Source organism: Bufo bufo, chromosome 6, assembly GCF_905171765.1.
Source record: "Bufo bufo chromosome 6, aBufBuf1.1, whole genome shotgun sequence".
In the NCBI taxonomy this organism is placed as follows: Eukaryota; Metazoa; Chordata; class Amphibia; order Anura; family Bufonidae; genus Bufo; species Bufo bufo.
Genome location: NC_053394.1, coordinates 197,926,797 through 197,940,178, shown reverse-complemented (window position 1 = coordinate 197,940,178; position 13,382 = coordinate 197,926,797).

Here is a 13,382-nt window from a genome sequence, read left to right as displayed (position 1 = left end):
CATCGGCCCTCGCGTCTCCGGAGTGCCCTCTCCCCCTCGGACAGGCGAGCAAACCCCAGCTGCATGGGTTCACCCCCAGACAAGTCATCCCCAGGAGGCGTGGGAGGAGAGGGAGGCACGGGTGGGACAGCAAACGTAGGCACCAATCTGTTAGAAGACCTCCGCAGGTTCTCCTTAAAGGAAGGTCTCTCCCTGAGTCTGGTGTCAATCAAAATCAGGAAAGAAATAAGAGACTCGAGCTCAACTGGTAGGTCCTTAGCTGCAACCTCATCCTTCAAGGCATCCGAGAGACCATGAGAGAAAGCAGCGACTAGAGCCTCATTATTCCAGCCCACCTCTGCTGCCAGGGTACGAAACTCAATGGCGTATTCAGCTACGGATCGTGAACCCTGTCTGATGGACATAAGGAGCTTCGCAGCAGAGGCAGCATGAGCCGGCACATCGAATACCTTCCGAAGAGAAGCAACAAAACCGGAAAACTCGGCAACCACCGGATTGTTGTTCTCCCATAAAGGGCTGGCCCAGGCCAAGGCCTTGTCCGAGAGCAGCGAGATCAAGAAGCCCACCTTTGATCTCTGAGTGGGAAAGGCATGTGGCAGCAACTCGAAATAAATGCCCACCTGGTTAAGGAAACCTCGGCACTGAGTTGGCTCTCCCCCAAAGCGCTGTGGAAGAGGGGCAGAACCGGTCATACCCCGAAACACCGCAGGCGCAACAACAGGTGTCGGGGTAGACTCTGGCGCAACAACCGGAGCGGCAGTAGGAGCGAGCCCAGGAGCGACAACCGACCCATCGGCAACGGGAGCGAAATGAGCCGTGCATTCAAGCAGGGTTTGCAACGCCACAGCGAACCGACCCAACAGGTGATCCTGCTGATCAAGTCTGGCAACCAGCGTGGGTAGCGAGGATGGCCCTGTACCGTCAGAATTCATGGCTTGGTCCTAATGTCACGGAACCATGAACCAGACGTACAACAAGAGATAAGTGAAAATAAGAAGGCTTTATTGAAAATAAAGCTGTAAAGCAAAAGTCCAAACGGATGGTGAAACCGAGCAGAGTCTTTGCGAAGCCAGAGGTCAGGAACCAGAAGGGTAGTCAGACGAAGCCAGGATCAGGAACCAGCAGGGTAGTCAGACGAAGCCAGGATCAGGAACCAGCAGGGTAGTCAGACGAAGCCAGGATCAGGAACCAGAAGCAGCAGCAGTCTTAGAAGCATGTGAACACAAGAGGACCAAGCAAGGAACTGAAGCCACAGACCTCCTATATATATGAGCTAGGCATCCAGCTCCTCCCAGTGGGAAGGAGGAGCCGCAGGGTGGAAGGCTACAAGAAACCCAGAAACCAAGATGGCCGCCAGCACATGTCAAACGAAGGAGAACAGCAAGAAGGTAAGACCATGACAGAGGGATATGCAAGCAGGAGAGCTGCCCTTCACACGTCCATCCGGCTCAGGCGCTGGACCGTTTTTTTTTACACCATGTCCCATTTGAAGCCCCCCTGATGCACCCCTAGAGTAGAAACTCCAAAAAAGTGACCCCATTTTAGAAACTACAGGATAGGGTGGCAGTATTGTTGGTATTAGTTTAGGGTAAATATGATTTTTGGTTGCTCTATATTACACTTTTTGTGAGGCAAGGTAACAAGAAATAGCTGTTTTGGCACCGTTTTTATTTTTTGTTATTTTCAACATTTATCTGACAGGTTAGATCAAGTAATATTTTTATAGAGCAGGTTGTCACGGATGCGGCGATACCTAATATGTATACTATTTTTTTTATTTATGTACGTTTTACACAATGATTTCATTTTTGAAACAACAAAAATCATGTTTTAGGGTCTCCATAATCTGAGAGCCATAGTTTTTTCAGTTTTTGGGCAAATATCTTGGGTAGGGTATGATTTTTGCGGGATGAGATGACAGTTTGATTGGCCCTATTTTGGGGTGCGTATGACTTTTTGATCGCTTGCTAGTATACTTTTTGTGATGTAAGGTGACAAAAAATTGTCTTTTTTTACACTTTTTTAAATTTTTTTACGGTATTCACCTGAGGGGTTAGATCATGTAATATTTTTATAGAGCAGGTAGATACGGATGCGGAGATACCTAATATGTATACTTTTTTTATTTATGTAAGATTTACACAATTATTTCATTTTTGAAACAAAAACAAAAAAATCATGTTTTAGTGTCTCCATATTCTGAGAGCCATAGTTTTTTCAGTTTTTGGGCGATTATCTTAGGTAGGGTCTTATTTTTGCGGGATGAGGTGACGGTTTGATTGGTACTATTTTGGCGTACATACGACTTTTTTGATCACTTTTATTACCTTTTTTGGGAAGTAAGGTGGGCAAAATTTCAATTTCATCATAGTTTTTTATTTGATTTTTTCATGGCGCTCACCGTTCGGGTAAAGTTACATGACCGTTTTATAGTGATATCAAACATGTGTAGGGAATTATTTATACATTTTTTTTAATCAGTGATAAATGTGTTTTTTGATTTTTACTTATTTTTTTTACTTTTTTTTACTTTTTTTTTTACCCAGACCCACTTGGTTCTTGAAGATCCAGTGGGTCTGATGTCTGTATAATACAGTACAGTACACTATATAGTGTACTGTACTGTATTTTCACTTTACAAAGTCTGATTAGACGTCTGCCTTTAGCAGAAGTCTAATCAGCACCATGGACAGCCTCTGATCAGTACCATGGACAGCCGGACACCTGTGAAGGCGTCCGGTTGCCATGGTAACCATCACTCGCTGCCACAGCAGAGCAGTGGGTGATGGGTAGGGAGGGGGGCCCCCTCCCTCTCCCATCGGGGGCTGAAAAGGCACAGCAGCCCCTGATGGGAGAGGGAGGGAGCTCACTCCCTCTTAACCTTTTCCATACAGCGGTCCCTACGGACCACGGCATGGAAGGGGTTAAACGCCTGGCATCTGTGCCAGCACAGATGTCAGGCGTTTCAGGCGTTTCGAGCAGAGTGTCAGCAATGTGCTGAAACTCTGCGAACCGCTCGGTTATCCTGAGAGAGGGGGGGGGCGGATGATCGCATGCCTGCCCGCCCCCCCAAGCACCGCCCGCACCGCCCGCCCCACCGCCCGCCCTCCCTGCCGCACTCCCCGCACTCCCCCCCCGCTGCGCTCACCGGCAGATAACAAAGAGGGCAGCAGGGGGGGGTTAAACATTAAAATAAAGCTTATTTGAAGTTTCTGATCCCCGCAATCAGAAACTTCCAAAACCGCAGCAAACCGCAGGTCTGAATTGACCTGCGGTTTGCTGCGATCGCCGACATGGGGGCGTCACAGGACCCCCCGGCGCATTTAGCCAAGGTGCCTACTCAATAATTTGAGCAGGCACCGGGTTCCGATCACCGCCTGCCGGGCGGCGGTGATCGGAACTATACATGACGTACCGGTACGTCATGTGTCCTTAAGTACCAGGACAACATGCCGTACCGTACCGATACGAAGAGGTTAAGAACTTTGCTCAAAATACAGTACAGACCAAAAGTTTGGACACACCTTCTCATTTAAAGAGTTTTCTTTATTTTCATGACTATGAAAATTGTAGATTTACACTGAAGGCATCAAAACTATGAATTAACACATGTGGAATTATATACATAACAAACAAGTGTGAAACAACTGAAAATATGTCATATTGTAGGTTCTTCAAAGTAGCCACCTTTTGCTTTGATTACTGCTTTGCACACTCTTGGCATTCTCTTGATGAGCTTCAAGAGGTAGTCCCCTGAAATGGTTTTCACTTCACAGGTGTGCCCTGTCAGGTTTAATAAGTGGGATTTCTTGCCTTATAAATGGGGTTGGGACCATCAGTTGCGTTGAGGAGAAGTCAGGTGGATACACAGCTGATAGTCCTACTGAATAGACTGTTAGAATTTGTATTATAGAATAAAAGCACAAAGTCTCTGTATAGGAAATAGGTCCACTCAAGCGCTGCAGATCCCAAGACAATGTGGGTAAAAGTCTGTTAGATAAAGTGATAGGAGAAAGGATTGCGCTGCAATAGAGGATTCTTTTAAATGTTTCTATTATTTTCTCTTTCTTACATTCGGAAAAATCTTCAGTTAAATGGACCACATTCAATCATAGATTTTCAACAGATGCATGGAAACCTAAAATGCAGTGAAAAAAACGCACTATGGTGTAGTATGGATGATGAAAGGTTGGATGGTTTCTCCAATTGGATAGCGTGGGTGTTAGGAGATGGTTCCCAAACCAGATATATGCTATATATAAAGACTCCTGTACTCCACTTGAGTTTTAGTGCAAGGTTTTTTATTTTGTGCGGTTCCAGTCAAAAACGTTTCGGCTGTGAAGCCTTCTTCAGTGTAACTGGAGGGGTATACAAAGTGTCACAAGTGAATATACAATAGTTACAATAGACATGGAGTCAATTATATAGTATACATATTGTCGCAATTAAGTGCGTAGGTAACAGGTATTATATTGAATGTTTTATATATATACACAAGAGGAGGACGTGTCGACATGGCACGTGAGGAGAGCGTTTAGCCGTCATCTGGGGATCCAGCAGGATCTTCATCGGAGTGGTTAGTGGTCAGCAGGTGGTTTAAGGTGGTAGTGATGGTGCTACATCAGTTTCAGTCAGTAGGTAGCAGTAGGTGGAGTTAAAGAACATAATTGCAGAGTGGGACAGAAAATATACTGAACACTGTTATATGGACTGTAATCAAGATTAGCATGGTATATGTTAATAGAACTTATTGAATGTATACTGTAGAACACAGTTTAATCCATCCAAGGGGGGGACCAGACAGTCTAGTTTGCTGCAGAGTCCGCTCAGGTAGGAGTATTCACAGTATAATAGGGCAGGAAAGGTATGAGTTACAAAACACATTCAAAGTAGGCCATTGACTCATTGTAGATTGCCATTGTCAGTTGTTAAATCTTACCCGGATTGTGGCCGCATCAAGTCCAAGAGAAGCTTTAGATAGGACCATACCTCGGTGGTCGGCAGGGGTGCTGCTGTATGTGTGGGCTCTGTGTCCCTTGCTGGCGTGCGGTCCGGGAGGCTAAGGCCTGTACTCCGGATTGCCATGCCTCCGGTGGTGTCTCCGTTCCCCTTTTGTGGGATCCGGCCGCGCAGCGTGGTTAGAGGGGCGGGTCTGGGATGACGCACTTCCGGGTAGAACAAAGATGGCGTCCGGAGCTTTCAAGATGCCATTGCGCATGCGCGCGCTGAGTCCGTGTGTCTGTTGAAGCGGTCTGCTGTAGCCAGCCGCTGTATGCAAAGGCGCATGCGCCGGGCTATGATGCTGTTGTCTGTTAACAGCTGGGGTAGTGGGGAAGCGCTGGGACTGTGTATTGTGGGACCAAGGCTTATATATGGTCATATTTACAGTCTTGTGAAAAAATTAGGACACCCTTTGAAAGCATGTGGTTTTTTGTAACATTTTTAATAAATGGTTATTTCATCTCCTTTTCAACAATACAGAGAGATTAAAGTAATCCGACTAAACAAAGAAAACTGAAGAAAAGTCTTTTCAAGATCTTCTGTAAATGTCATTCTACAAAAATGCCTATTCTAACTGAGGAAAAAGATAGGACACCCTTGCCCCTAATAGCGAGTGTTACCTCCTTTGGCTGAAATAACTGCAGTGAGACGGTTCTTGTAGCCATCTACCAGTCTTCGACATCGGTCTGAGGAAATTTTACCCCACTCCTCAATGCAGAACTTTTTCAGCTGTGAGATGTTTGAGGGGTTTCTTGCACGTACAGCCCTTTTCAAGTCACCCCACAGCATCTCAATGGGAATCAAATCTGGACTTTGACTTGGCCATTCCAGGACTCTCCATTTCTTCTTTTTCAGCCAATCTTTGGTTGATTTACTAGTATGTTTTGGGTCATTGTCATGTTGCATGGTCCAGTTCCGCTTCAGCTTTAATTTTCTAACTGATGGTCTCACATGTTCTTCAAGCACCTTCTGATACACAGTAGAATTCATCGTGGATTCTATGATGGTGAGCTGACCAGGTCCTGCTGCAGCAAAGCAGCCCCAAACCATGACACTTCCACCTCCATGCTTCACAGTTGGTATGAGGTTCTTTTCTTGGAATGCTGTGTTTGGTTTACGCCAAACATGTCCTCTGCTGTTGTGTCCAAATAATTCAATTTTGGACTCATCTGTCCAAAGAACATTATTCCAGAAGTCCTGGTCTTTGTCAACTTTATCGCTGGCAAATGTCAGTCTGGCCTCGATGTTTCTCTTGGAAAGCAAAGGTTTCCTCCTTGCACACCTCCCATGCAAGTTAAACTTGTACAGTCTCTTTCTGATTGTAGAGGCATGTACTTCTACATCAACAGTAGCCAGAGCCTGCTGTAGTTCTCGAGATGACACTTTAGGGTTTTTGGATACCTCTTTTAGCATCTTGCGGTCTGCTCTTGGGGTGAACTTGCTGGGGCGACCAGTCCTGGGCATGTTGGCAGTTGTTTTGAAAGCCCTCCACTTGTAGACTATCTTCCGGACAGTGGAATGGCTGATTTCAAAATCTTTTGAGATCTTTTTAAATCCCTTCCCAGACTCATAGGCTGCTACAATCTTTTTTCTGAAGTCCTCTGACAGCTCTTTTGCTCTCACCATGGTGCTCACTCTCACTTCAACAGTCAGGAGCACACCAAACTAAATGTCTGAGGTTTAAATAGGGCAAGCCTCATTCAACATGCAGAGTAACGATCTACTAATTATGTGCACCTGGTGTGATATACCTGTGTGAGATCTGAGCCAATTTAAGAGGGAATACATGTGAGGGTGTCCTATCTTTTTCCTCAGTTAGAATAGGCATTTTTGTAGAATGACATTTACAGAAGATCTTGAAAAGACTTTTCTTCAGTTTTCTTTGTTTAGTTGGATTACTTTAATCTCTCTGTATTGTTGAAACGGAGATGAAATAACCATTTATTAAAAATGTAACAAAAAACCACATGCTTTCAAAGGGTGTCCTAATTTTTTCACATGACTGTACCTGTGAAGGTCCATAGGAGGGGTGTCTATCATATTTACCTCTAGTTGATCAACCAATGGAGACGTTTACCTGTGGATGTCATATTTACCTATGGATGTCCATCAGAGGAATATCTGTTATAATTACCTCTAGAAGATAACCAGTGGAAAAAGGATATGATCTATTCCGTTTTCAACTACGTATTTAGATGAAGGTCAATATCTGCTCTAGAATAAGAATAGAGGTATTGTTAGAACTATTTATTTTAAGCAAAGGTCAATGTCTGTAAAGTATTTCTATATTCCCTGTGGTTCATCGGGTGATTCATGCCATTTGTTAGCACTAATGTACATGCTGTGTGTTGCTCATAGTGGAGGCTCATTGTTTTTCACTTGATAGCCCGGCTCTATTTACGCCGCCACTATAGGTTCAAAGGTTATATGTGGGTATTATATGAAGCTTCCTATGTCATAGTCCCGGTTTAAACCTTTGGGTTCGAGTGTTTGTAGGCGGTGTATCCACATGGCTTCCCTATTCATGAGGAGGCGTGATAGGTCTCCGCCCCTTCTGGGGACTGTTACTTGTTCCACTACCTGGAATCGTAGCAGAGCGATGGTGTGGCGTTTGGCTGCGAAGTGTGCGGGAATGGGCAGGTGGTTATTTTCACATCTAATGTTGGACTTGTGCTGGCATATTCTGTCCCTAATGGTCTGTGTTGTTTCACCCACATATGTCAGGCCACAGGGGCATTTGATGGTGTAGACTACATTGGTTGAGTCACATGTGAAGAAACCCCGTATCGGGATCCCTTGCCCCGTGAGAGGGTGAAAGATTTTGTCCCCTTTTGTGACATGTGAGCATTGCGTGCAGTGTAGGCAGGGGAAAGTGCCCTTGCGTTGTGTTTGCAATAGCAGTTGTCTTGGGACCCTGATGTTGGAGCCCACATCTGCCCTCACAAGCATGTCCTTTCGATTTTTGGGGCGTCTATTGCATGGTAGGAACGGGATTGAGAATGCCTCAATGTGTGGGTACGCCTGGTGTAGGAGGTGCCAGTGTTTACGTAAGATGTGTTGAATCTTGTGGGCAAAGGGATGAAATGTGTGCACGAAAGGTACCCTTTGGGCCTGGTTCTCCCTGATTTTTTTGCTGGGTTGTAGGCACTCTTTTATTACAGTGTTGGGATAGCCCCTGTTTAGGAAACTTGTGGACATTTCGTCCAATCTCTTTTCCTTAGTTGCCGTGTTGTCAACTATTCGGGAGATTCTTTGGAACTGCGATCGTGGGAGGGACTTCTTCATACTGGTGGGGTGGAAACTGGAGTAATGTAATAGACTATTGCGGTCGGTCGGTTTAGTGTAGAGGTCGGTATGCAGAAAACCGTTGGGATCCTTTGAGACTATGGTGTCTAGAAAGTTAACTGATGTGCTGCTGTGGTGTAGGGTGAACTGCAATTCAGGCCAGATGGAGTTTAGGTAGGTGAGGAAGTTTTGTAGTGCCTCTGTCGTGCTGTTCCATATACAGAAGACGTCGTCTATATACCTTTTCCAAATCACTACATGTAGTATGGTGTATGGTGTAGTATGTTCAGACACCTGTCGCATCAGATGTATGCAATATACTCACAAGGATCACTTGTAATGCGCATAGAGAGAGACACAGGTGTGCCTTCAGTCAAGGAGCTCAGGTTGTAGGGCAGGTCAGGACCAGAAGCCGTCAATTCAGAAGATCTTTGTCTGAACTAGGATCCTACCAGGAGAGCGTCACTCCAAGATATCACCCGTCTCACACTTCCATAAGGCTGGTTTTATTTTAGAATTTGTATTATGGCTAGAAAAAAGCAGCAGTAAAGAAAAACGAGTGGCCATCATTACTTTAAGAAATGAAGGTCAGTCAGTCAGCCGAAAAAATTGGGAAAACTTTGAAAGTAAGGGCTATTTGACCATGAAGGAGAGTGATGGGGTGCTGCGCCAGATGACCTGGCCTCCACAGTCACCGGACCTGAACCCAATCGAGATGGTTTGGGGTGAGCTGGACCGCAGAGTGAAGGCAAAAGGGCCAACAAGTGCTAAGCATCTCTGGGAACTCCTTCAAGACTGTTGGAAGACCATTTCAGGGGACTACCACTTGAAGCTCATCAAGAGAATGCCAAGAGTGTGCAAAGCAGTAATCAAAGTAAAAGGTGGCTACTTTGAAGAACCTAGAATATGACATATTTTCAGTTGTTTCACACTTGTTTGTTATGTATATAATTCCACATGTGTTAATTCATAGTTTTGATGCCTTCATAGTCATGAAAATAAAGAAAATTCTTTGAATGAGAAGGTGTGTCCAAACTTTTGGTCTGTACTGTAGGTGTTTTTTTTAATAACAGAATAGAACAGCAGTATCTAACGCGTATATCTCACAATGACAGATGCTGCAAAGGCTGCAATATTAAATACTTTGCCCAGAATGGGTGTTTTTTTAATAACAGAATATTATTGCTGTATTTCAAGCTTGTATCTGACACTGACAGATGCAGACAAGGCCGCAAATTTAGTTTTTTGCCCACATTGGGTGCTTTTTTAAATTTATAACAGAATAGATCACCAGTATCTAGCGCGTGTATCTCACAATGACAGATGCAGCAAAGGCTGCAAAATTAAGTACTTTGCTCAAAATAGGTGTTTTTTTAATAACAGAATAGAACAGCAATATCTAACGCGCATATATCACACTGACAGATGCAGACAAGGTCGCAAATTTAGTATTTTGCCCACATTGGGTGTTTTTTTTCATAACAGAATAGAACAGCAGTATCTAACGCGTGTATCTCACAATGACAGATGCTGCAAAGGCTGCAATATTAAGTTCTTTGCCCAAAATGGGTGTTTTTTTAAACCCAGAATATTATTGCTGTATTTCAAGCTTGTATCTCACACTGACAGATGCAGACAAGGCGGCAAATTTAGTTTTTTGCCCAAAATGGGAGTCTTTTTAATAACAGAATAGAACACCAGTATCTAAGGGTACTTTCACACTAGTGTTTATCTTTTCCGGCATAGAGTTCCGTCACAGGGGCTCTATACCGGAAAATAACTGATCAGTTTTATCCCCATGCATTCTGAATGGAGAGTAATCCGTTCAGTTTGCATCAGGATGTCTTCAGTTCAGTCGTTTTGACTGATCAGGCAAAAGATAAAACTTACCATGCTACGGTTTTATCTCCGGCCCAAAAAACTGAAGACTTGCCTGAATGCCGGATCCGGCATTTTTCCCCATAGGAATGTATTAGTGCCGGATTCGGCATTCAAAATACCGGAATGCCGGATCCGTCCTTCCGGCCTGCGCATGCGCAGACCAGTAAAAATTAGAAAAAAGATACAAGACGGATCCGTCTGTCCGCATGACAAGCGGAGAGAAGGATCCGTCCTTGCAATGCATTTGTGAGACGGATCCGCATCCGGATCCGTCTCACAAATGCTTTCAGTCAGCAGCAGATCGGCGGATCCGGCGGGCAGTTCCGTCGTGTGAAAGTAGCCTAACGCGTGTATCTCACAATGACAGATGCTGCAAAGGCTGCAATATTAAGTACTTTGCCCAGAATGGGTGTTTTTTTAATAACAGAATATTATTGCTGTATTTCAAGCTTGTATCTGACACTGACAGATGCAGACAAGGCCGCAAATTTAGTTTTTTGCCCACATTGGGTGTTTTTTAAATAACAGAATAGAACACCAGTATCTAACATGTGTATCTCACAATGAAAGAAGCAGCAAAGGCTGCAATATTAACGTCTTCCGGACACATGACATACCGGTACGGCATGTTGTTCCGGTACTTAAGGACACATGACGTACTGGTACGTCATGTGTATTTCCGATCACCGCCGCCCTGCGGGCTGTGATCGGAACAAGGTGCCTGCTCAAATCATTGAGCAAGTACCTAGGGTCAATTCGCTGGGGGGTCCCATCAATTCATACCTGCGGTTTGCGGCTTTTACAGGTTGCGGCGGAAGGCGGGCGGTGGTGCCATCGGGTCCACGTGGGGCTGTAAGGGGGACCCGATGGCATGGAAGGCAGCGCGATGCCTTCCTGAGGCATCGGCGCTGCCTTCCTGTGACGAGCCTGTGAGATCCAGCCCCCTGGATCTCACAGGCCGGAAGCCGTATGAGTAATACACACTGTATTACTCATACAGCCAATGCATTCCAATACAGAAGTATTGGAATGCATTGCAAAGGATTAGACCCCCAAAAGTTAAAGTCCCAAAGTTGGACAAAAAATAAAGTGAAAATAAAAGTTGAAAAAATAAAGTATTCCCCCCAAAAATTAAAAGTTTCAAATACAAATAAACAAAAATGTCATTTTCCCCAAATAAAGTTTGGAAATATTAGGTATCGCCGCGTCAGTATCGACCGGCTCTATAAACATTTCACATGACCTAACCCCTCAGATGAACACCGTAAAAAAAAAAAAAAAAAAACTGTGCTAAATAAACAATTTTTTTGTCACCTTACATCACAAAAAGTACAACAGCAAGCGATCATAAAGGCGTATGCCCACGAAAATAGTACCAATCTAACAATCACCTCATCCCACAAAAAATGATCCCCTACCTGAGACAATCGCCCAAAAAATAAAAAAACTATGGCTCAGAATATGGAGACACTAAAACATCATTTTTTTTGTTTTAAAAAAGCTGTTATTGTGTAAAACTTACCTAAAGTATACATATTAGGTATCGCCGCGTCCGTATCGACCTGCTCTATAAAAATATCACATGACCTAACCCATCAGATGAACACAGTTAAAAAAATTATAAATAAAATCTGTGCTAAATAAACCATTCTTTTGTCACCTTACATCACAAAAAGTGTAATAGCAAGCGATCAAAAAGTCATATGCACCCCACAATAGTGCAAATCAAACTGTCATCTCATCCCGCAAAAATAATACCCTACCCAAGATAATCGCCCAAAAAATGAAAAAACTATGGCTCTCAGACTATGGAAACACTAAAACATGATTTTTTTTTGTTTTAAAAATGAAATCATTGTGTAAAACTTACATAAATAAAAAAAAGTATACATATTAGGTATCGCCGCGTCCGTAATAACTTGCTCTATAAAAATATCACATGACCTAACCCCTCAGGTGAATACTGTAAAAAAAAAAAACGACCTAACCCCTCAGGTAAATACCGTAATTTTTTTAAAATAAAAACGGTGAAAAAAATCCATTTTTTGTCACCTTACATCATAAAAAGTGTAATAGCAAGCGATCAAAAAGTCACACGCACCCCAAAATAGTGCCAATCAAACCGTCATCTCATTCAGCAAAAATCATACCCTACCCAAGATAATCACCGACCTAACCCCTCAGGTAAATACCGTAATTTTTTTTAAATAAAAACGGTGAAAAAAATCCATTTTTTGTCACCTTACATCACAAAAAGTGTAATAGCAAGCAATCAAAAAGTCATACGCACCCCAAAATAGTGCCAATCAATCCATCATCTCATCCCGCAAAAATCATACCCTACCCAAGATAATAGCCCAAAAACTGAAAAAACTATGGCTCTTAGACTATGGAAACACTAAAACATGATTTTTTTTTGTTTTAAAAATGAAATCATTGTGTAAAACTTACATAAATAAAAAAAAGTATACATATTAGGTATCGCCGCGTCTGTAATAACTTGCTCTATAAAAATATCACATGACCTAACCCCTCAGGTGAATACTGTAAAAAAAAAAAACCGACCTAACCCCTCAGGTAAATACCGTAAATTTTTTAAAATAAAAACGGTGAAAAAAATCCATTTTTTGTCACCTTACATCACAAAAAGTGTAATAGCAAGCGATCAAAAAGTCACACGCACCCCAAAATAGTGCCAATCAAACCGTCATCTCATTCAGCAAAAATCATACCCTACCCAAGATAATCACCGACCTAACCCCTCAGGTAAATACCGTAAATTTTTTTAAATAAAAACGGTGAAAAAAATCAATTTTTTGTCACCTTACATCACAAAAAGTGTAATAGCAAGCAATCCAAAAGTCATACGCACCCCAAAATAGTGCCAATCAATCCATCATCTCATCCTGCAAAAATCGTACCCTACCCAAGATAATAGCCCAAAAACTGAAAAAACTATGGCTCTCAGACTATGGAAACACTAAAACATGATTCTTTTGTTTCAAAAATGAAATCTTTGTGTAAAACTTACATAAATAAAAAAAAGTATACATATTAGGTATCGCCGCATCTGGAATAACTTGCTCTATAAAAATATTACATGACCTAACCCCTCAGGTTAATACCGTAAAAAAAAAAAAAAAAAACGGTGTAAAAAAAGCCATTTTTTTGTCACCTTACATCACAAAAAGTGTAATAGCAAGCGATCAAAAAGT